Raw genomic sequence first — 25,819 nt, forward strand, 5'->3', positions numbered from 1 at the left:
AAAAGACCATTAAATGCAAAGGGATCTCTTCAGTTATGGAACAATTTTTACAAGACATTGCCGGTGGAAACTAACTCTTCCATAACATTGTTTCAGGTGCTGCTTAGTTAATCTGACATTTTCTTAGTGTGTATGTGTGCTGAATGATTGTGTGTAGTTATGTACACTCACCAGGAAAATGTGAGTGTGTGTGTGTTTTTTGCTGTAAGGGGGTAGGTTATAGTATGGATGAGTAATATGGAATTTAAAAAAAAAAAAAAAGGGAGATGTGTTATAACTTAAGCTTTTTGTGATATGACTCATTTATAATTTGTTCTTGTTACAATTGCTAGTTATTGATTACAGGACATGTATGACTTGAATAAAAAATATATATAAAAAAGAATGACAGGAGAGGAGTCACCCTTGCTTGTTTTGTCACTGCATCCCGAACATGCAATTTCATGTGAGATCCTGGAGAAACCAGTACCGACAAAATGATGGTAAGTAAAAAGAATGATTGAGTGACACAGGTGGCTGTGATGTGCAATACTGCCTCTCATTACTTGGAAAGGGGGAAAAAAAAGCTGCCCTATTTCAGAAGTGACAGCTGATTTTGAAGTGTTAGATTACTATATGCGGCAGCTGTGACTGGAACCCTGGAGGGTATTGTTTGGCAGAAGTGAGATGTGTGTTACTAGGATGCACTTTATAATGCCATGGTGGGTATGTAGTACCATGCTCATAACTAGGAAGTTAAAAAGGGTGCCAGCTGTAGCCATTACATGACATTATTCACCTATTATAATGCTTTATTGACTTACCCAAACAAATTGATAAAATGTCTGAAATTAGTGAAGAATGCTGAGTGTACGTTGTAGTTGGCTGCAGCTTCAGCAACAGGATGACTCTTGTACTGAAAAAGCTACACTGGCTCCCAGTCAAGTTTCTTTTATAATTTAAAATTGCTTGTTTGGATTTTAAAGCAATTAATGATATGGAAATCAAGTATTTGAGGGATTGACTGCATACATCCTTTGTCGTCTGCATATATTTCTTTCTCGGTTGAACTTCTACCATAGATTTGATTGTACCTGGAAATGTACTTTTTCTTATGTAGCCCCACATTTGTAATTGTCTACCATATGAGATACAGACTAGGTGAGCCTTCTCCCTTGTGCCACCCCCCCCCCCTGGTCTCGGCCCTGACTCCTATCTCATTCTCAATCATGCCCGCCGACTGTGTGGTTTTTTGGGTCATGAGAAGGTTGGGCACTGCTCACAGCCCACCAAATCTCCACTCCTCTTTGCCACTTCTTGCGGCCCCATATGGCTCGCACCCAGTGGCGTACCAAGGGTCTCTGGCGCCCAGGGGCCAATGCATTTGTGTGCGTCTCCAGCATCCCCCCTTAATCCTTCTTGTACTAATGCTTAAGGTCACAGAAAATCAGTGGTGTCTCTAGACAGAAGAATTTTTTTTGGGGGGGGAAGCCAAAATGACATTTCTTTATCACACCCACCTCTATAGCATGGGTCCTGCTTTAAAATTGGTTATTAAAAAAAAGTGTTAATAAAAAAGTCCAAAGGGTCCTCTGCGTTATTTTAAAAAGCTGGCCAGTTTCACACTATAAAATTATTTGAAAGCCTCATTCAACTAATTCAACATGGCTATGAGAGTGAAGTCTGGAATATATAGGAAGGGACAGAATGTCAATATAAATCCTGCACCTCCAGTTCTGTAGTTCTGTGCATCCACTGAAATTCCCCAAAACAATGGAACTTGGATGTTTCCCTTACAGCTCCTCATACTAAAAGATATTTTCAAATTCTGGTGTCACCTCAGAGTAACAGCAGCACAAACACCTTCCACTGCCAGGCACATTGTGAACTAACACAAAACCCCACAAAAAAGACACTCAAAATCTATACTGCAATCCCATTGTAACATTACAGTAATAACACCAAGGACTCAAACAACAATAACCCTACTTGTGAAAAAGCAAGGGTAAATATTACACTAGGTCCTAGAATACCAATACACCACCTACTGAGGAAACAAACCAAACCCGATTGCTATAGATCCCTATACAGACATTACATGCTAGCAGAATCTCTCATCATGGTCACACACACAGAACAGAGACAGACCCTCACCAAGAAGAAAATAGGATAAAGCATAAGTGTTGGCAAGTTAAATGTAAGACATTGATAAGAAAAGCTAAGAGAGAATTTGAAAAGAAGTTGGTCATAGAGGCAAAAACTCATAGTAAAAACTTTCTTAAATATATCTGAAGCAGAAAGCCTGCGAAGTTGGTCAGTTGGACCGTTAGATGATCAAGGGGTTAAAGGGGCACTTAGAGAAGATAAGGCCATCGCGGAAAGATTAAACAATTTCTTTACTTCGGTGTTTACTGAAGAGGATGTTGGGAGATTCCATTCCAGAGAAGGTTTTCATGGGTAAGGATTCAGATGGACTGAACCAAATCACGGTGAACCTAGAAGATGTGGTAGGCCTGATTAACAAACTGAAGAGTAGTAAATCAATTGGATCGGATGGTATACCCACTATGGTTCTGAAGGAACTCAAAAATGAAATTTCAGGTCTATTAGTAAAAATTTGTAACCTATCATTAAAATCATCCATTATACCTGAAGACTGGAGGGTGGCTACTCTAACCCCAATATTTAAAAAGGGCTCCAGAGACGATCCAGGAAACTACAGACCAGTTAGCCCGACTTCAGTGCCAGGAAAAATAGTGGAAAGTGTTCTAAATATCAAAATCACAGAACATATGGAAAGACATGGTTTAATGGAACAATTTCAGCCTGGCTGTACCCAAGGCAAGTCTTGTCTCACAAATCTGCTTCACTTTTTTGAAGGAGTTAATAAACATGTAGATAAAGGTGAACCAGTAGATATAGTGTATTTGGATTTCCAGACGGCATTTGACAAAGTTCCTCATGAGATGTTTCTAGGAAACAGTTAAAAGTCATGGGATAGGTAGCGATGTCCTTTCGTGGATTACAAACTTGCTAAAAGACAGGAAACAGAGAGTAGGATTAAATAGACAATTTTCTCCATGGAGGGGAGTGGGCAGTGGAGTGCCTCAGGGATCTGTACTGGGACCCGTGTTTTTCAATATATTTATAAATGATCTGGAAAGAATACATCGAGTGAGGTAATCAAATTTGATGAAACAAAATTATTCAGAGTAGATAAATCACAAGCAGATTGTGATAAATTGCAGGAAGACCTTGTGAGACTGGAAAATTGGGCATCCAAATGGCAGATGAAATTTAATGTGGATAAGTGCAAGGAAATGCATATAGGTGTTATCTTTTCTGCTAGGAGTTAGCAATCTGTTAGAGTTGCTCCCCCAGAGGGGAGGGGCTAGCAATGTACTCAGCTCTTGAAGTGTGAGAGATGAGCATTCTAATGTGAAATGGTGAATCCTTGGGCTGATGGCAGATGACAGTGCCCTCAGGAAGATATCATGAGAGGGACCACAGGCTAGGCTGGAGTATGGAGACAGACACAGATAGTTCTTTATTAGACAGGTAGTAGAACCACCAGAGGTGGCAGTAGTGAGCTGATGTGCCCGGCAGGGCTGAAGTCCTTCAGATCCTGTAACTTATATCTCCGGGTTTGCTGAGCTGTAGAGAGAGACTCATAGTGAGTAGACAGGGTATGCTGGATACATAACCAGAAGTAGATGATACACTCACATAGATTAATAAGAAGGCTCAGTAGCTGGAGAGAGTTAGGCCCTTGAGGAGCGAGTACCTGGTTCCAGGGACAGCTCTGAGAGAGCGATGGTAACTCACAGTTATCTGTAAATGAAATAGTTTCTGCAATCTGCAATAATAACTCACAATCTCCGTACCTGTGATAGCGTCTAGACAAAGGAGAATCTTCAGAATTTTAGGAACATGGGCCCTTGAGGAGCGAGTACCGGTTCCTATATGCAACTGGAATAGAAACTCACAAAGTTCATGTCTGCGATTGCTTCCAGGCAATAGGGAGTCTTCTGAGTGTTCAGGGACATAGGTCCTCGAGGAGCGAGTACCGGATCCCGTCTTAGCAATCTGAAAACAAGAAGAGAGAGTGAGGCCCCCGAGGAGTGGGTACCGCAAGTAAGTCCAAAGAGGCAGAGTAGCTTGGACGAATCCTTGCTAACTCAATTCGTAAGCATAAGCAAAGACCTTTTATGTTGGAAGCGGATAACATCACTACGGGGGGGGGGATGCCCCCGAGGTTCGTGCCCTTGCTGGTACAAACTTCGGTGCGCACGTGCATGCCCTACATCATCAGGAACATGGTGGATCCGCAGCATCAGGCTGGTTCGGAGACGCCAGAGAGAAGCGGCATGGAGACGCTGCGGCGGCAAGCCGTCCATCAGGCCCGGAGGGAGTTGCCAAAGAGGTAGAGAGGGTGGAGCGAGGGCGAAAAGCAGGCACAAACATAACAATAGGGTAAAATAACCTATGCTATAGTTACACAATATTAGGTTCCATATTAGGAGCTACCACCCAAGAAAGAGAGCTAGGCATCATAATGGATAACACATTGAAATTGTTGGTTCAGTGTGCTACGGCACTCAAAAAAGCATGCAGAATGTTAGAAATTATTAGAAAGAGAATGTGAATAAAACAGAAAATGTCATAATGCCTCTTTATCGCTCCATGGTGAGACCACACCTTGAATACTGTGTACAATTCTGTTTGCCGCATCGCAAAAAAGATATAGTTGCGATGGAGAAGGTACAGAGTAGGGCTACCAAAATGATAAAGAGGATGGAACAGCTTCCCTATGAGGAAAGACTAAAGAGATTAGGACTGTTCAGCTTGGAGAAGAGACGGCTGAGGGGGGATATGATAGAGGTATTTAAATTCATAAGAGGTCTAGAATGGGTAAATGTGATTTGGTTATTTACTCTTTTGGATAATAGAAGGACTAGGGGGCACTCCATGAAGTTAGCATGTGGCACATTTAAAACTAATCAGAGAAAGTTGTTTTTCACTCAACGCACAATTAAACTCTGGAATTTGTTGCTAGGGGATGTGGTTAGTGCAGTTAGTGTAGCTGGGTTTATCTGGATAAGTTCTTGGAGGAGAAGTCCATTACCTGCTATTAATTAAGTTGACTTAGAAAATAGCCACTGCTATTACTAGCAACAATAGCATGGGATAGACTTAATGTTTGGGTACTTGCCAGGTTCTTATCACATGGATTGGCCACTATTGGAAACAGGATGTTGGGCTTGATAGACCCTTGGTCTGACCCAGTATGGCATGTTCTTATGTTCTGCCTTTTTGCCATTCAAGTTCCTAATTACTAATTATGAATTCAGTGAATACACCTACATCGAGTTCTTGTTCCATCATTAAGGCTTTTAGGCCAATGCTTTTATTTGATAGATTACACACATTTGCAAAAGTGATTTTCCAATTTGTTTTTCTGTGTCTTTTTCTCTGGTTTTTTCCACTATGTAGCAACTCTTTATAGTCCAAGATTCCTTCTGGGGATTTTGTTCATGAGCTGGCCAAAGAGATTCAATTAATAGAAAGTGATGACAATGACTTACTTAAGGGCTTAAAGTCTTTAAATTCTGCTATCTTTTTATATAATAAGGTAGCATAATTGCATTGTTTGTAATGTCATAGAAAAAAACAAATTAGAAATCAACAAGGTTCACAGATATCGACAAAATATGTATATTCAATATTTCTATAACAATCATGGATTTTTTCTTTAAGCATACACACATATACACCAAACTCTAAACTAGTATCAGACAATTGTCATCAATGTCAAATATACTTTTAGACTAACTAGAATAAACTCCAGACTGAAAGCAGAGAGCTGAACAATTTAAATAACATCACGCATCTCAAAAATTTAAACATTATTGTAGATATTTGGGAATAGAATTGTCATCCAGGGGCTGAGTAATACCACTGCAATCCTTTGTGATCCTCAGTACCTATAGGGTATAATTACGGATTTCTTCAGTTCAAATGTCAAGTCTGTAGGAAGACACAAAACATACTTAACATTTGTGTAGGCTGAAGAACTAGTATATCAGAAAGACTTTGTTATTTACCTTTAAAAACCGATAATGTTTGCATGTCACTGAAATTACAGAACCATCTGTACAAGTTATTCTGCAGTTATAATTTAATATTCTACCTTAAAATAATGTCCTGTTCCTTAGTAGTGTGATACATGGAACTGGTTGCCTATGACAGAAAAATATATCATAGAGGTTTCAGGGCCAGTGAGGATTTTGTTTGAATTGAATATATGCTGAGTTGTCTATTGCTTTAGCAATGATAAAACTGGCAGGATGTTTAGGCTGTAATTCCTAATAGGACAAAATAAATGAAGTTTGTGTAGTCCACCAGTGGTTGGACCTGTCTCCTGTTGGGTAGACTGTCTAACACCAGGGTAACTGGAAACAAACCAAAACTTTTCAAAAAAGCTCTCCTATTACAAAAAGATAGTGTAAGCACCAATGTAATAAATGTTTGTAAAGTGCGGCATCAGCAAGCCTGTCGGCGTGTTCTATCCTGTTGGGTGGATACATCCTGCTGATTACCTACATCTTCACAGGCAGCATCCTGTCCATCCTGCAGTATCTCAGCTGCTTGCTGGTGGATGAAGTTAACTGTGTGGGCTCATGACATCTCCTCCTGCTCATGGGAGGTATTTTTCAAAATGATTTACATTTGTAAATGTAACCACTATTGTGCAATTTTCAAATGCCATTTACCCGGGTACAGTGCATGTACACGGATAAATCCTTTGGGCAATTCAACGGCATGTATTGTAGCAAATTTTAAAAGCCCACTAACTTGGGTAAAGAGCATTTACACATATACACTCCATTTTTAAGCATGTAAATGCTTTTGAAAATCAGGCCCTAAGGAGCCCATGGCCGCCTCCTTTCAGGCCATGCCAGAAGGATGGCTGCTGCTTCTACCCAACCTAGTGGACAAGAGCTCCTGTGAAGGGGCAGGGTAGCTCTAGCACAGCTACAGCATCTCAGGCCACACCTTCATGCTGACCTACTGCTGCCTGGCCATCGCAGATGAGGCAACCATCTTCTGGCACTTCCTGGAGTGGTAATCTTAATATGGGTAAATTTACATGTGACTCTCAAATGCAATATCAATGACAAATGAAATTAATGAGAGTCTGTATTTATTAACCAAAATAACACAATTCAAATAACATCAATACTGTATAAATACCACACTCTATATACACAACCATGTTGTTATCTGAATTGTGTTATTTTGGTTAATAAATAGACTCTCATTAATTTCATATGTGACTTCCTGGAGTAGGCTAGGCCAGCCGGCATGCTACTGTGCATAGTGTTCCTGCTGAATGAAGCCCTGCTGGTGTTTTGGATCTTCATATTCCTGTGCATGGTTGTCTATTTCCACGATTACTCATACAAAGTTATGGGAGCAGCTCTGGGCACCCTGTGCTGGCACCTGATCTACCTCTAGTAGTATTGAAGGCACTGGTCGGCCAGCCATTTGGGCCATGGGCTCTTTCACAAGAGCTGGGATGTCCAAAAAGCAGACTGAAGGGATATGCTTTGTATCTATATACTAGAGTTTGGCTTTGATGTTATTTTGATTGGGAGGGAATGTTCTGTTCCGTTATCTGATGCAGCCTGTTCACTTTTCCTTGTCAGAGTGGGAGATGGGGAAGGGTCATATCAGGGATTTTTAAACCTTTACTGTATGGATTACATTGTGTTGATGTAGACCACTTCTTAATGTGTACCATTTTGGATCCCCAGTTGGGCAAAAAGGTGGTATACAATTTTGAGAACCTAATACAAAATATATAAACAAAACTAAGCAGATTTTCTTTTTTTTTTTTTTTTTTTGCTGCAGGTTTATTGACTTGGCCCCTTATATTCAAGCTAATTCTATAGATTTCATAAGTTATGTATGATCTGTTTGTCATCTCTTGTAGGCTATTGTCTTACATGACAGTAATATATCACCAAACATATTTGATACCTTACAACCAAACAATCTACAATCATACTCACCCATGTAAACATATCTACCACATCTATGTACCCCTATGCACTTATACAAATGCCCCAACCCCTATACTCGTACACTCAACACCCCTTCCCACACACAAAGTTCCTCATACACACAACTCCCCATGCATACCCATATACATACACCCCTCACACATACCTCACCTATATATGTCCATACTCCCACCTACAATTAACCATAATTCATAAACACCACAACCTCACACTACCCATATAATGTACATCAACACAAAATATTCCATGCCTCACTCCTATATACTCTGTACACCATATCCACACTCATACCCATGAACCCCACATATAGTATACCCAAACCATACTTCCACACATCCTACTAACTACATCCTTACACCTCCATTCATACACTCCCTGCATATACCCAGCATGCTAAGACCATCCACATAACCTATAATCCCACTTCCACACTCTTCCTCACACATATGAATACTCTCTTTTACAAATCTATGTCAGAAAGCATTCCTGAAGCCATGCCTCTGCATTCTTTTCCTACTTGTTATTATTGTTTTTGGTCTTTTTTTTCACTTTTATAAATTTCTAGTTATTATAGTATGTTCCAATCACCCTGTGCAGAAACAAATAATGATTTAGCCACATGTATATTGCCCATACTTCAGTTGGAGAGAACCAATCTTTGTGGAGTCACTTGTGAGATCTTGGGAGTCCTCTATGTGTGGGAATAAGTATGATGTGTTCAGTCTCTTCTGCAGCAGTCTGCAGTAGAAAATCTTCTCAAGTAATGTCGCTGCTTTGTTGAATAGAAGTAGCTCCAGGAAAGAAGATGCCAATTAGATGTTGTGCAGTGTTCTCCATTTTGGAAGGACCTTTACTGACAGCACCTGCATAGTGAACACACAATTGTAAAGTCCCTCCTATAGAGTTATGAGTGGTAAATCCACAATTAATAGTTGAACAAGTAGTGTTTAAGTGCTGCTGCATATCACAAAGATCAATGCTTATGTCTATGTGTTAACAGGTCAAAGAGATAAAGATTAATTATTGTTCATGATTCTATTGACTGGAGTATGTGTTTAGTAGTCTGTGAATAAAAGTAGATTGTTTAGATCCTCAAGAAGTATGGCAAGTATTGTTTATTCATTCTGTTGCTCAATCATATTACAACAGTGATAAAGTAGAGGGGATTGTCCCAATAACATGTAAAGTACCAGAGTCCAGTTCAAGATCTAACTGACTAATTAAAATGTGTTACCCAGCAAAAACTTATCTTGGCTAGAGGCAATATTTTTCAAAAATATCCAGCAAAACTCTGGTTCTGTGAAGTGACAGTAAGAAACTGATAAATATTAGGAGGAGGTAGTAAGAGGCTAGATAGAAATATGTCTTTACAGGTTATATATATGTGGAAAAAAGTTACAATCTGGGAAGGACTTCAGTGACAACATAGATAAACATCTATCAGATAATATGTTCATGTATAGCATCAGTAACTTTTTATTGCAGCCTTTTCAACTGTAGGGAATGAGCATGAATTATCACCCAGCTTATATATCCAAGCACTATATGAAATGAAAATTGGATTCATTCATCCAAGCAAAAGTTTCTAAATCTATAGTATATTGGAAATATGAAGGTAAGATGTTTCCTCTGTTCTACAAAGAACACTAGGATACAATAAAATTGCCCAAGCTTTATTTTTCATTTTTAAAATAGGAATAGCCACCAAACATACATGTAATGTACATCTGTACTTTTCTCAGTAGTGATATAAAGGAAAATTGCTTTTCAGTTTGATTTATTTTATTCATTTTCAATTATATTTTATTCATTTTTTGTTTGACAGGATTTCTTCTTTTTTTTTCATTTGTATTCATTTAAAAGAACAGTATACACTGTTTATGATTAGTGTATACTATTTTCAGAAAAAAATTAATTAAAAAATTATGGAAATTTTTGGGGGGATTGTGCATTCAATATAGGGTAAAATAAACCAAAATGAAAATTCACAATTTAGTTCATATTAGAGATGTGCTTCGGGTTGCTATATCATGTCGGGCTTCATTTCTGGTAGGGGTGTGCATCCATTCCTTACGAATCAGGAATCCACAACATATAGGGCACTATTCGTTGTATTCATGGGGAAGCAAAACGATTTGCGATTCCCCACGAATACAACGAATCTTCGCCGAATTATCTGTCCGCCTAAAGGAGCCAATTTAAACAAACCCCCCACCCTCCTGACCCCCCCAAGACTTACCAAAACTCCCTGGTGGTCCAGCGGGGGGTCCGGGAGTCATCCCCTGCACTCACACCCTCGGCTGCCGGTTTCAAAATGGCGCCAATAGCCTTTGACCTACTATGTCACAGGAGCTACCGGTGCCATTGGTCAGCCCCTGTCACATGGCCATCGGTGCCATCTTGTGCTCCTACCATGTGACAGGGGCTGACCAATGGCACCGGTAGCCCCTGTGACATAGTAAGAGCAAAAGCTATCGGTGCCATTTTGATTACTGGCGGCCGACGGCCCGAGTGCAGGAGATCGCTCCCAGACTCCCACTGGACCACCAGGGACTTTCGACAAGTCTTGAAGGACCCTCCTGACTCCCACAAGACTTGCCAAAAGTCCAGCGGGGGTCCAAGAGCAACCTCCTGCCCGCCGGCCATCAGATGCCAGTATTCAAAATGGTGCAGATTGCCTTTGCCCTCACTATGTCACAGGGGACCCACACTATGTCACAGGGGCCATCAGGTCTGGGTCCAAGCTGAGCCCCTAGCATTGGGACATGGCCAGGATGCAGCATTAGACTTGATAAGTATGTGTGTGTGTGGGGGGGGGGGGGGTGTCACCGGGAAATTTCCCAGGCCAAAACTCCAGTGTCCTGCTCATGCATAGGCAACATCCTCTTCATCAGGTCATGGCCTATGTAAGGCAAGGCCCAGGCTCCGAGCCTAGGTTGGGTCTCATTCTACTCCCTAGGTGAGGCCCTGGGGAGGGCCTAGGGCTAGGCTTGACTGGTGACGTTTTAAAATAGGTTTTTAAAACAAAATGAGATTCTGATGAAATTTCAGCAGAATTTAACTTATTCCATTTTGAAAATGATCCAAACTGAAACAGGAAATGTCATCTCATTTCCTATTTTGTTTCTCCCGAATGCCCATCTCTAGCACGAACAACTTACTGGGCAGACTGGATGGACCATTTCATCTTTTTCTGCCATCTTTACTAATTTACTATGTTACTATATGGCTACTGCCCTTTAAAAAATGAATACAGCTTTCTATTTCTTTACATTTAAGCAGACTTGACTTACCTAGTTCAAGCATCTTCCAATATTTACACTGCTAGTGGATAGTTTAAAGGTTATTTTTTCCACTTGCCCTATATCATTCCACAGCTAACCCTGTCAGCAAAGGTTGGGAAGGAGGAGAATGGCAATTCCATTTCCTAGAAACCAAATAGTAAGAAATATTTAGTATATCTGGCCCTAAGTGAAAAATGTTTTCTGTACTCTAGTCTTAACCTTACATTTCCTTGCTTTTGTCATTTGTTAGATCCTTAACTACATTTTAGCCTAGAATATTTAATTTAATAGGGCTTCTGATTAGTAAAATTAACCATTATTCCTCATATCTATCGCTAATCTCCTTTTTATCTTCACTTTAAATGGCCTGTTTTTCTTCAGCTATAATTGGAAAGAATCACATATTGATCAAAGAATGAAATGCTGGTGATTCAGTCCTTTTTACTTTAGTTATGTCTGGAATAATTGTTTTAAGGATTCATTTATGAGCATTATTTTGTTCTCTTTTTTATTTTCCAATGAAATATCTGTTTGTACTGCATGAAGAGAAATTTAACAACAGTTTTTTTTTCTTTTGCAGTAGAAACTCATTGTTTCATAGTTGAGGACTAGTACTCATTTAACTTTCAGTTCCAATGCATCTGGAACTAATTTCAAACTAGTAGGTCATTTAATAAGGCCTTTTAGGCTGTTTACTATGCAATAATAAATGTTTAATACACAGTAAATGGCCTAATGCAGTGAAAACACAAGGGTATTTGAAATACCTCATGCTGCCAGCACGGCACATATTAGATTGAGCTGATTAGCATGCAAATGATTGCTAATCTGCTCATTGCTACTCTAAACCATGCAAATCAAATAATGCAGCTTGCCTCAAAAATCTCAGGCTGTGTAATTTGACTTGAATTTAGTTGCAACTCAAAAGTTGTAGCTAACGTCCCCTGGAAGCATTAGAAACATAGAAACATAGAAATGATGGCAGAATAAGACCAAACAGCCCATCCAGTCTGCCCAGCAAGCTTCACACTTTTTTTTTTCTCTCATACTTATCTGTTACTCTTGGCTCTTATTAACCCTTTGGTTCTATTTCCCTTCTACCCCCACCATTAATGCAAAGAGCAGTGTTGGAGCTGCATCTAAGTGAAATATCTAGCTTAATTAGTTAGGGGTAGTAACCGCCGCAATAAGCAAGCTACACCCATGCTTGTTTACCCAGACTATGTGATTCAGTCCTGGTTGGTTGTTGTCTGTATATAGATCCACTTTTCTACATTCCCCCCCTGCCGTTGAAGCAGAGAGCTATGCTGGATATGCACGAAGTATCAGACTTTCTCCCCTGCCGTTGAAGCAGAGAGCTATGATGGATATGCATGAAGTATCAGTCTTTCCATATTAGGAACTACCACCCAGGAAAAAGATCTAGGCAGCATAGTGGATACTACTTTGAAATCGTTGGCTCAATGTGCTGCAGCAGTCAAAAAAGCAAACAATGTTAGGAATTATTGGGGGAAGGGAATGGTTAATAAAACGGAAAATGTCATAATGCCTATATCTCGTTCCACGGAGAGACCGCACCTTGAATACTGTGTACAATTCTGGTCGCCACATCTCAAAAAAGATAAGTTGCGATGGAGAAGGTACAGAGGAGGGCAACCAAAATGATAAAGGGGATGGAACAGCTCCCCTATGAGGAAAGGCTGAAGAGGTTAGGGCTGTTCAGCTTGGAGAAGAAACAGCTGAGGGGGGATATGATAGAGGTCTTTAAGATCATGAGAGGTCTTGAACGAGTAGATGTGAATCGGTTATTTACACTTTTGAATAATAGAAGGACTAGGGGGCATTCCATGACATTAGCAAGTAGCACATTTAAGACTAATAGGAGAAAATTATTTTTCAGTCAATGCACAATAAAGCTCTGGAATTTGTTGCCAGAGGATGTGGTTAGTGCAGTTAGTATATCTGGGTTCAAAAAAGATTTGGATAAGTTCTTGGAGGAGAAGTCCATTAACGGCTATTAATCAAGTTTACTTAGAGAATAGCCACTGCTATTAATTGCATCAGTCGCTAACCAACCTCTTTCCCTTTTCAAAAATACACCAACTTGAACATACAAGGGAATGTTTGCTTGGTGGTAATCTTGTACGGAGGTTATTGAATGAGGGTAACCAATTTGCAGTTATCCTCTCTTTAACCTCCGTCTATTATTCTTTTATTAAATTGAACAATATCTCTCACGAATCTCTTTTTTAATTTTTAATTTTTCAATTTTTCTAAAAATCCCTTCTCCCCTGCTGCTTTTCCGTCCCACTGTTATCTTATTTCATACTTATCAGGATCGTCGCCTCTGTAATGTCTTATGGGTACGGAGCTGCTTGTCCGACACGGGCCATGTTTCGGCACGGGGTGCCTGCTTCAGGGACTATGGGAGAATGTGCTGTGTCCTATACTGGGTTCACAGCATACAGTAAACCTTCAATATATAAAAATATTAATCTTAAACAGAAAAAACTTCTACCAACTTTCTTTCACATTTATTAATAATACTTAAAGCTTGAACATCCAGGCACACCATACACCATCCAGGTTCTCCATACACACCACCTCCAGGTAGAACCTGGAGGTGGTGTGTATGGAGAACCACGTTGCCACCCGACAGATCTCAGCAGGCGACAGCAGCTTGGTTTCTGCCCAAGAAACTGCCTGTGCCCTCATAGAATGAGCCTTAACCTGTAGTGGTAAGGGCTTTCCTGCCTCTATGTAGGCTGCCTTGATTACTTCTTTGATCCAGTGGGCTATGGTTGCCCGCGAGGCCGCTTCTCCTTGATTCTTCCCTCTGTGAAGAACGAACAAGCAATCTGTTTTGCGCACCGGTTCCAATCTTTCCAGGTACCGCACTAGGACTCTGCTGACATTTAGATGGTGAATAAGGTGTGAGTCTTCAGAGTCCTTATGTTCATATGGAGATAGTAGTGAGATGGCTTGGTTCAAGTGAAACTCAAACCACTTTCGGTAGAAAGGAGGGAAGGATGTGCAGCTGTATGGTTTCAGGAGTGAACCTAAGGAATGGTTTCTGATAGTGCCTATAGTTCGGAGATGCAATGACCTGAACATATTGCCACCAGCAATACCGTCTTCAATGTTAAGAGGCGTAGTGACAGACCACGCATTGGTCTGAAGGAAGCCCCTGCTAGGAAGTCTAATACTAGATTGAGATTCCATAGAGACACTGGTCACTTTAGGGGTGGTCTGAGTTGTTTAACCCCTTTCAGGAAGCGGGACAAATCCGGATGGGTTGATAGCTGGATACCATCCACTTCAGCTCTGAAGCAGGTCAGTGCGGCTACTTGAACCTCAGTCTTCCTCCCTGGAGCTTCAAATCATGGCCCCTAGCTCTGCTGATTTTTTTTTACAAAGTAAATGGTTTGTTGTTGACCATGGATCATTAAAACCTTTCAAGTATCTGAAAGTCTATATCATATCACCCCTGCACTTCCTCTCCTCCAGGGAGGACACTTAAGTTACATCCTCTTCCATTAGGACACTAAGTTACATTCCAATTTTTCGGTTCGGGGTTGGACCATTTCTGTCCACCCCCGAATCATAAATTTTTATTTTGTTTTAAAAAAACAAACAAAAAACCCCCCACCCCAATCCTTCAAATTTTATCAAATGTAAAGGCCCCCACTCTCCTGAGCCCACCAAGACTCACTCAATATCCCTGATGGTCCAGCAAGGGGCCCGGGAGCACAGCACGATCTTCAGCTCCTGGGGGCCTTCAGCTGCCAGTATTCAAAATTGTACCAGTGGCCTTTTGCCCTTGTCATGTGACAGGGCCAACCAATGGCACCGGTAGCCCGGTCACATAGTAAGGGCAAAGGGCCACCAGCGCCATTTTGAATAATGGCAGCTGATGCCCCGGGAGCTGGAGATTGCTCTGAGCTCCTGGGCCGCCCCCCCCCCCCCCCACCCCGCTGGACAACCAGGGATATTGAGTGAGTCTTGGGGGGATCAGGAGGGTGGGGGGATTTACTTTTAGATACATTTGAAGGATTGGGGTGTTTTGGGTTTTTTTTTTTTTTTGTTAGATGTGCAGTTCTTGGAAAAAAAAAATCAATGATAGGAAAACCCACGAAATTTCATGGGTTTTCTATTGTTTTTTTTAGTTCCTTTAATGCAACGAAATAGGAAAGGACTGTACATCTCTAGCACATTCCATGCATTGATACATGCTCTTTAACTGAATTTCATGTATTCATGTGTAAGCCCACATACATCCATATGTTTCAGGGTAGAGATATGCATATTTTATAAAATGCATATATTTCATATGCTCAGGTTATAAAACACTAGTGTGAATCTGCTTGCAGCCATATTTGTGCCACTCACCCACATACACACTTCTAGTCTCCCTTAAAACGTTGAGTCAGGTGGCTAAAGTCCACTCAGTGCAAGGAATGGAATTGTATAACATGAAGTATTTCCATTTCCAGAGCTGGACCCACTTTGACAAAGCATGAGCACAAATCTTGGTTTTAATGTTATCTACATACAATTTTGAGTGTGTCCTTTCGATTGCTATTATACATGAGTTAAGCTTCGAAGCAGTGATTTCCAATGTAAGAGGAAGGAAACCATTTTACTGTAAGAATGGGGTTGGTTTTGCACAGTCTATGGGTGGAAAAAAAACACATTTCAATTGTCAAGATGGCCGAGTGGTCTAATGCGTCAAATTTAAGTGCTACTTCTTTTCTGTCCTCTGTGTTTCAGAGAAGGGCGACCAGAAAGGTGGATGGTCTACATAAAATGACTTATGTGGAGAGATTGAAGAACATAAATATGTACACCCTGGAGGAGAGGAAGAGCAGGGGTGATATGATACAGACTTTCAGATACCTGAAAGGTTTTAATGATCCATGGTCAACAACAAACCATTTACTTTGGGAAAAAAAATCAGCAGAGTTAGGGGTCACGATTTGAAGCTCCAGGGAGGAAGACTGAGAACAAATGTCAGGAAGTATTTCTTCACGGAGAGAGTGGTGGATGCCTGGAATGCCCTTCCGGAGGAAGTGGTGAAGACTAAAACTGTGAAGGATTTCAAGGGGGCATGGGATAAACACTGTGGATCCATAAAAGCTAGAGGATGGTAGGGGTGTGCATTCGTTTCCTAAGTATTGGTAATCCGCAACGAATAGGGCCATATTTGTTGTGACTGTGTGCATCTAGTCTGGGGGTGATTTTACTTTGTTGTTCCCTCCATTACCACACATATGCATACCCCAGAGCAGGCAGTAAGTGTGCATCCATTTTGCACAGACTAGTGAGCCTTACTTCAACTGTTTACAACAGGTGCTTCAGAGATACAATTGTATCATATGGGGAGAAAATGTCCTGATGCTTACTAAAAGAACATTCCACCTATGGCTCACACTGTTTCTTCCTTGTGTTGAGAGGAGGGATATGAAACTTGACAACTTCAGACCTCAGATATTGTGTGTCACATTTCTGGATGAGTAGATATCTGCCTGTAGTGTACCCCTTCCAACCGCAGTACCCAGATGCTCTTCTACCTCATACTTGGAGTGGGCCTAATTGTCCTGTTATTTGGGGGTATGCAAGGCTCTAAAAGCTTTTGCTAGCAGAGATGCTTAGCTGTTTTTTGTTTGTTTTTTTTTTTTTTTGGGGGGGGGGGTTGCTTGAGGCCTGCTAGCACTCCTATTACAAGTACCCTTTTTTGAGACTGTGGCCTACTTACCCTCCTCTCTGTAGAATAGTTCCTGAACACTCCACATAGAAGCTGCCACATCAGGCCAAATATTTTGTGCCTCCTCAATATTTTTGTGTGCAAACATGGAAGTGGTTGCACATTTCTGTAGCTGATTTATTAGCCTTAGTGATCCACATGCTAGACCAGTACAGGGGAGGCAGCCAGTCTGTGGAAGTATGCTTGCTTCCAAGCAATAGCAGGCCTCCTAGCTTCTGCTCTGGCACCTTGGGGTTTTACTAACATACACAACTCCATCACTCCTTCTCAGATGTCACACAGCTGCTGAGATGGTGTTAAAGCAGACTGCAAGTAGAAGACATTTTGTTTAGTGTGGAACCTTAAAAGGGTTTTTTTTCAGATTTCTTTTTAGGTGGAGTAAGGACTCAAGTAAGGGTCCCAATGTAAAGCCTTGCGGGGTGATTACTGTAACTTTCCCTTAATACCACATAGGCTTTATATGTACACTATGTACTCTCTGTCCCAGGACCTGCAGCTGTACTTTTATGCCCCCTAGTGATAAAGCATGCCTAGGGTTTTATGTCATTTTAAAGTAGCCCTCTGACTGAAGGCTTATGTCATGATTGAATTTGGTGCCAGAGCCAAAGAGAAGGCCCATTGTTTGGTCAGAGATTATATATTTTCACAATATTACAGGTCAATGGTTTGTAAGAGGTGCACTCTGACCTTCTCATAGTTAGACAACTGATTGGCCTCCAAAGCAAGAAACCTGTGAGGGAGTTGGTTGGACCATTAGATGATCAAAATCGTAGAGCATATAGAAAGCCATGGTTTAAAGGAACACAGTCAACATGGATTTACCCAAGGGAGTCTTGCCTAACAAATCTGCTTCATTTTTTTGAAGGGATTAATAAACATGTGGATAAAGGTGAACCGGTAGATGTAGTGTATTTGGATTTTCAGAAGGCGTTTGACAAAGTCCCTCATGAGAGGCTTCTAAGCAAATTAAAAAGTCATGGGATAGGAGGCGATGTCCTTTCATGGATTACAAACTGGTTAAAAGACAGGAAACAGAGAGTAGGATTAAATGGTCAATTTTCTCAGTGGAAAAGGGAAAACAGTGCAGTGCCTTTGGGATCTGTATGTGGGCCGGTGCTTTTCAATATATATATAAATGATCTGGAAAGGAATACGATGAGTGAGGTTATCAAATTTGCAGATGATACAAAATTATTCAGAGTAGTTAAATCACAAGCGGATTATGATAATTACAGGAGGACCTTGCAAGACTGGAAGACTGGGTATCCAAATGGCAGATGAAATTTAATGTGGACAAGTGCAAGGTGTTGCATACAGGGAAAAATAACCCTTGCTGTAGTTACATGATGTTAGGTTTCATATTAGGAGCTACCACCCAGGAAAAAGATCTAGGCATCAAAGTGGATAATACTTTAAAATCGTCAGCTCAGTGTGCTGCAGCAGTCAAAAAAGCAAACAGAATGTTAAGAATTATTAGGAAGGGAATGGTTAATAAAATGGAAAATGTCATAATGCCTCTATATCGCTCCATAATGAGACCGCACCTGGAATACTGTGTACAATTCTGGTCACCACATCTCAAAAAATATATAGTTGCGATGGACAAGGTACAGAGAAGGGCAACCAAAATGATAAAGGGGATGGAACAGCTCCCCTATGAGGAAATGCTGAAGAGGTTAGGGCTGTTCAGCTTGGAGAAGAGACGGCTGAGGGGGGATAAGATAGTGGTCTTTAGGATCATGAGAGGTCTTGAATGGGTAGATGTGAATCGGTTATTTACACTTTTGAATAATAGAAGGACTAGGGGGCATTCCATGAAGTTAGCAAGTAGCACATTTAAGACTAATCGGAGAAAAATCTTTTTTTCACTCAACGCACAATAAAGCTTTGGAATTTGTTGCCAGAGGATGTGGTTAGTGCAGTCAGTATAGCTGGGTTCAAAAAAGGTTTGGATAAGTTCTTGGAGGAGAAGTCCATTAATGGCTATTAATCAAATTTACTTAGGGAATAGCCACTGCTATTAATTGCATCAGTGGCATGGGATCTTCTTAGTGTTTGGGTAATTGCCAGGTTCTTGTGGCCTGGTTTGGCCTCTGTTGGAAACAGGATGCTGGGCTTGATGGACCCTTGGTCTGACCCAGCATGGCAATTTTTTATGTTCTTATGCTCTTATAACAAAGTGAAGACATAGCTAATGCACTTCTAGCCAAACATTTGTATACCTATTCTACCATACTGCATATGGAGGTGAACACTAGCTCACTAGTGCCCACCTCATATACATGCCCATGTACCCAACTGTTAGCTAAAAGTAAGATCTCTGGAGAAGGCAGCTAGAGCCTATACTGAAGCTCCACAGTAAGGAGCTTCCTGTTTAGTGCTTGCTGTCTTCCTTGGGATCATACAATCAGCTTTTTGTTATAAGCCGTAGGCCATATGGTCTTGTCTGCAAGAAAAGTACCCACTTGGAATGGGCACTGACACTCTAGCAGAAAAGGTCCTGTGGATCCCAAACATTTGACCTAAATAACCTTTAAAATAAAAAGCATGCAATTAAAACAGACAAGCAGAAAGTGTTCTTTTAAACCTGTGACCACTTTATTGCACTACAAAAGTCAACATCTTGAGTAATCACATTCTGCAAGGGCAAGATATGTAACTGCACATCACATTGTAATTGAAATGAGCAGCACATTGACTGTATACGTCTGCATACATTGTTACAATTGGCAATATTACATATACAAACCAAATTGATTTGATTTGTATCAAGAAAGTCGGTATATAAAAGCCTTAATAAATAAATAAAATAAATAAATAAATATACAGTATTAGCATCTTATCCTTTTGCATAATCATGATTACAGCAAAGATCATGGAAGCAGAAGTGGTATTCCAATAGCTACAGTATATCTCTAATGTTAGAGCTGATAGCAGCACAATTATGTGATGTTATCCTAATGGGTTCAAGATAGTCCATGTTGAAAGAGTACACTCAAAGGGGGGACAGGCTTAGGGTCAAGGTAGCAGAGTTCAAATGAAGGCTCCATACCATCCATGTTGAAAGAGCACACTATAACAGGGGGCAGGCTAAAAGCAAAAGCAGCAAAGTTCAAGTGAAGGTCCAGACAGTCCATGTTACAAGATCACTCTAAAAGGGAGGATAGGCTAAGAACATAAGACATAAGGCTTGCCATATTGGGTCAGACCAAAGATTCATCAAGACCAGTATCCAGTTTCGAACCATGGCTAAGCCAATTCATGAGTACCTGGCAGTATCCTAAGGGGTAGATAGATACCAAGTTGCTTATCCCAAGAATAAACAGTGAATTTTTGCAACCTACCCTTATTAAATGTTAATGGGCTTTTCCTCTAAGACCTTATCCAAAACTTTTTTTTAAATTCAGCTATACTAATAGCTTTCACCACATCCTCTGGCAATGAATTTCAGAGCTTAATTATGCATTGAGTAAAAAAAATATATTTTCTCTTATTAGTTTTAAATGTAAGAATGGGGTTTTAAATGTATTACCCAGTAACTTCATTATGTGTCACCTTGTCTTTGTACATTTCAAAAGGGTAAACAACTGATTAAGGTTTACTTGTTCCATTCCACTCATTATTTTATAGACTTCTACTATATCTCCCCTCAACTGTCTCTTCTCCAAGCTGAAGAGTCCTAACCTCTTTATCCTTTCTTCTTAGTGTGCACTTCTAGCTAATGAACATTTCCTCAAATGTTACTTTTAAACCATTAAGTAACAATTTTTGATAGTGCGCACTAACTCGTGTTAGTGCGCACTAGTCAGAAAAACATTTTTTTTACAAAAAAAATCATGCCGATCAGATTTTTTTCTCCCCCCAGCCGATCCAGATCGTTAAAATGATCGGGCACATGATTCACATCCCTAATATCTAGATCCTTTTCCTAATGTGGAACTGCATTTTTACCTATACTTTGGGTTTCTCTTCCCCAAGTGCATCATTTGTCTACATTAAATTTCATTTGCCATTTTTATGCCCAGTCTCCCAGTTTTGCAATGTCCTATTGCAATTTCTCACAACCCTCTTGTGATTTAACACCTATGAATAATTTTGTGTCATCAGCAAATTTGAACACCTTACTTGTCGTTCCCATTTCCAGGACATTTATAAATATATTAAAAATATCAGTCTCAGAACAGAACCTTGGGGCACTCCACTATTTACCTTTTTCCATTGGGAAAATTTACCATTTAGCCCTACTTTTTGTTTTCTATTTTTTAACCAGTTGGCAGTCCACAATAGGATACTAGGGATGTGCATTTGTTTTGAACGAATGCGCAATCCGCAAAGTATAGATCCCTATTCGTTGCATTTGCGGGGTTCCAAAATGTATGGCGAACCCACACGAATGCAATGTATCACTAACGAATAAACCCCTCACCCTTCTGACCCCCCCAAGACTTGCCAAAAGTCCCTGATGGTCCAGCAGGGGTCCTGGAGCGATCACCTGCACTCGAGCAGTCGGCTGCCGGTATTCAAAATGGCACCGATAGCCTTTGCCCTTACTATGTTACAGGGGCTACCAATGCCATTGGTCGGCCCCTGTCACATGGTAGGAGCCATGGACGGCCGGCTCCATCTTGTGCTCCTACCATGTGACAGGGGCCAACCAATGGCACCGGTAGCCCCTGTGACATAGTAAGGGCAAAGGCTATTGGTGCCATTTTGAATACCGACAGCCGATGGCCTGAGTGCAGGTGAATGCTCCAGGACCCCCGCTGGACCACCAAGGACTTTTGGCAAGTCTTGGGGGGGGGGGGGGTTCAGGAGGGTGGTGGGTTGTAAATTAAATTTAAAAGGTTGGGATGGGGCTTTTTTTAACTTTAATGGGAAACGAATACCATACGTAACTATTTATTTTATTTATTTAGAATTTTTTATATACCGACATCCGTTTGCACATTGTATCGGTTTACAAATAACTAGAAACTTTTAGGCAAAGCCTTTATATGGAACAGTAACAATAACTATATGAGACAAGGAACAGTAACTGTAACTATATGCAAAACAAGGAATTATATGAGATAACGAGCAGAAACTATTGATCAATAAGGTAAGGCAAAGCAAAGTTACAGGATCATTGGCATAGTGAAAAATAAAGCATGTTGTTTACATAAAATTCAGGAGGAAATGTATCCAGAGGGAACTAACAGTAAATAATACAAACATAATTCTGTGAATAAGTTGCACGAGTTTCAGGGGTTCATCAAAGGGTGAGAGGAGTTAGACGGCAATAATGTAGTGGTCAATAATAGAGATCTGCATTCATTTTTTCCGAATTGGAAAATTGCAATGAAATTGTCCAATTCGGCATGTTTCAGGGAGTCCGAAAAAAATCAGGATTTTCCCGTTTTTTCACAAATATTCGTTTTTCCGATTAGTGCGCACTAATGGAAGTCAGTGCGCGCTATCTCCCCGTTAGTGCGCGCTAACTCCCGTTAGCGCGCACTAACAAAAACTAACAAAAAGTAACAAAATCTAACGGTTTTTGTTAGTGCGCGCTAACGGGAGTTAGCGCGCACTAATGGGGAGTTAGCGTGCACTAACTAAAAATCGATTTTTCGCAAAAAAAAAGACCGAACTGAAAAAAAACGACAATTTCCATGGCGGCCGAAAAATGAAGAACGACACGAACATAAAAAACGATGCACATCTCTAGTCAATAATACAAAGTTAATCAGTGAGGGTACATGATTTGATGAGTGAAACATCAGGAGGAGAAAGGCCAAGTATTATAAATATTCAGTGACTAAATTACACAAATTTTAGGTATTTTTCACAGAGTGGGAAGAGTTAGCAGGGTAGGTCTGTAGGAACAGCCATGTTTTTAGTTTTTTGTTTTTTTTATTTAGGAGTCTCTGTGCGTAAATCTGGAGGGAGGGAGTTCCAAAGGGTAGGGCCAGCAAGGGAAAAAGCTCTGTTCATTGTGGAGATAAGTTTGGTGGATTTGATTGAGGGTGTGCGGAGTGTTCCTTGGAGGGCAGGACGAGTGGGTCTTGTGGAGGTGCGAGGAAGGAGGGGAGGGCTGATCCAGTGGAGGTTTTTATTTATAATGCTTTTATGGATGAGGGAAAGTGCTTTGAAAAGGATTCGTGATTGTATTGGTAGCCAATGCAGTTCGATAAGAGTTGGTGTAATGTGGTCTCTTTTTTTAGAGTTTGAGAGAATACGTGCTGCGGTATTCTGTAAGAGTTGGAAAGGTTTGGTGTACGTGGGGGGGAGGCCAAGGAGGAGAGTATTACAGTAGTCGATTTTGGAGAAAATAATAGACTGAAGTACTGTGCGAAAATCGGAGAAATGTAATAAGGGTTTGAGTTTTTTAATTGTTTGAAGCTTGAAAAAGCAGTCACTTAAGACATATAATAAAGGGTTTGAAGGTGAGTTGGTTGTCAATAAGAACACCCAGGTTATGGGTGTGCGAGGGGAAGGAAGTGGATGAGTAAGAGAGGGGGATAGGGGGTGATGGACGTTTGGTAGAAATAATGAGGAGTTCAGTTTTTTAAGGGTTGAGGGCAAGGTGCATGTCTGTGAGGAGTTGGTTGATGGCAGTAAGGCAGGATTCCCAGTTTTGGAGAGCGGTTTGTAGGGAGTCAGAAAAGGGGAAAAGAATTTGCACATCATCTGCGTAGATGAAGTGTTTGATACCAAGGGTGGTGAGGGGAAGCATGTAAATGTTGACGAGAGTAGAGGAGAGTGAGGAGCCCTGGGGAATGCCCTGATCAAGACTAATAGGTTCGGATTCATTGCTATCTGTAAGGACTGTGAAGTAACGATTTTGTAGGTAAGATTCAAACCAGGAGAGTGTGGTTCCAGAGATCCCAATACTGCTGAGGATGGTGAGGATAGTGTGGTTGACAGTGTCGAATGCCGCAGAGATGTCCAACATAGCAATAAGATATGAATAACCAGTATAAATTCCTTTGATTATGGTGTCAGTTAGGGATAGTAGTAAGGTTTCAGTACTCAGATGCTTCCTGAAACCATATTGCATTGAGGGAAGAATGTTGTGTTGTTCGAGGTAGTGAGATAGGCGAGAGTTGACTAGTTTTTCTAGGATTTTAGCTAAGAGGGGGAGGTTGGAGACAGGTCTGAAATTGGAAAGGGTGGCAGGATCAAGATTAGGTTTTTTGAGGATGGGTTTAACCGCTGCTTGTTTGAGTATATTGGGGACCGTGCCTTGTTCCAAGGAGCAGTTGCAAATGTTAGACAGAGGTTTGGCAATTGCTTTGGGAATAGATAGAAGAAGTTTGGAAGGGATGGGAGGAGGGATGGGAGGAGGGTCTCATCTTTCTTAAGATGTTCTCTATTTCCAGGGAGGAAGATGAGTCAAAAGTTGACAGGGTAGCCGAGAAGTTGAAGTTGGGAAGAATCACTTTATTGCTGTTAAGAGAGAATTGTGTGGTGAGGGAGGAGACTTTATCTTTAAAGAACATAAGAACATAAGAAAATGCCATACTGGGTCAGACCAAGGGTCCATCAAGCCCAGCATCCTGTTTGCAACAGTGGCCAATCCAGGCAATAAGAACCTGGCAAGTACCCAAAAACTAAGTCTATTCCATGTTACCATTGCTATAGTGCTAATTCATTGCAGCGATTCTTTGACGTGGGAGTTTGGGGTTGTGCAGGGGAGGAGCTGGTGAGGGCAGTGATCATAGTAAAAAGGGCCTTAGGATTGTATTGGAGACCGTGTATCTTTCTAGCATAGTATTCTCATTTAGTAAGAAGGATTGTATTTCTGTATTCATGCATGAGTTGATAGTAAGCAGTTTTAGTTGCTGGGGAGGGGTGCTTGCGCCAGTGCCTTTCTGAGGTTCTAAGGTGGGTTTTGAGCTTCTTGAATTCAGGTGAGAACCAGGGTTTTTTATTTGGATGGGCCAGCTTGATAGTTTTTGTAGCAATGGGACAGAGTTTGTTTGCAATGTTAAGGGTGAGGTCAACCCAGGAGGAAAAGACGTTGTCTGGTGATGAGAGGTCAAGTTGGTTAGATATGTCTGAGCATGCTAGTGTGAGGGTATCCAAGGTGCAGGTTTTGCAGTATTTGAAGGATAGTGGCTGGGCTGAAGGGGCAGGGGAAGGTTGCGGTAGTGCGAGGGTTGTTTGGATAATGGAGTGATCAGACCATGGTACCAGAAGACATGATGGAGAGTTGATGGTTTTGATAGGGGAGTTGGTAAATATGAGATCTAGGGTATGGCCAGCTTTGTGGGTGAGGGAGTATACGATTTGATTAAAGCCCATTGCTTCGAGGGAAGATATGAAAGCTTCACAAGCTGGGGATTGGGGGTGGTATCAACATGTAGGTTAAAATCTCCAAGGAGAATCGTGGTTAGGTCTGGAGAGAGAGTGTCGGCAAAGAATTCAATAAGAGGGGAGGAGTCTTTCTCTAGTAGACCCGTAGGGGTGTAGATGAGACAGACTTGTAGCGATTTTGATTTAAGGAAGCCAATTTCGTACTGGTTGGGGAGATTGCATTTTTGGGAGGAGGCAGCCAGGAGTAAGCTGCCTCCTCTTCTTTTTGTGGGGTATCGAGAAAATGTCATATATGTCGGTTGGAAGCTGGTTAATAAGGGGAGTGTCATGGTGTTTAAACCAAGTTTCGGTTATGGCGCAGATTTCTGGGTTGGAGTCTGTTAGGAGGTCATGAAGGAGATGTGGTTTTT

At 41.0% G+C, this 25,819-nt stretch overlaps 1 long non-coding RNA gene across 2 annotated transcripts in view; it reads right to left on the reverse strand.

The window, feature by feature from the left end:
- Window positions 1-5,367: 5,367 nt before the first annotated feature.
- Window positions 5,368-25,819, reverse strand: part of LOC115085162 — a 54,547-nt gene continuing 34,095 nt past the window's right edge. For both annotated transcript variants that reach the window (XR_003854748.1, XR_003854747.1), the window contains exons 2-3: window positions 8,703-8,929; window positions 5,368-6,006 (exon numbers count right to left, since the gene is read on the reverse strand). This is a non-coding gene — a long non-coding RNA (uncharacterized LOC115085162). The remainder of the gene's footprint in view (window positions 6,007-8,702; window positions 8,930-25,819) is intronic.

The sequence above is a fragment of the Rhinatrema bivittatum genome, chromosome 2 (genome assembly GCF_901001135.1).
Source record: "Rhinatrema bivittatum chromosome 2, aRhiBiv1.1, whole genome shotgun sequence".
NCBI classification, from domain to species: domain Eukaryota; kingdom Metazoa; phylum Chordata; class Amphibia; order Gymnophiona; family Rhinatrematidae; genus Rhinatrema; species Rhinatrema bivittatum.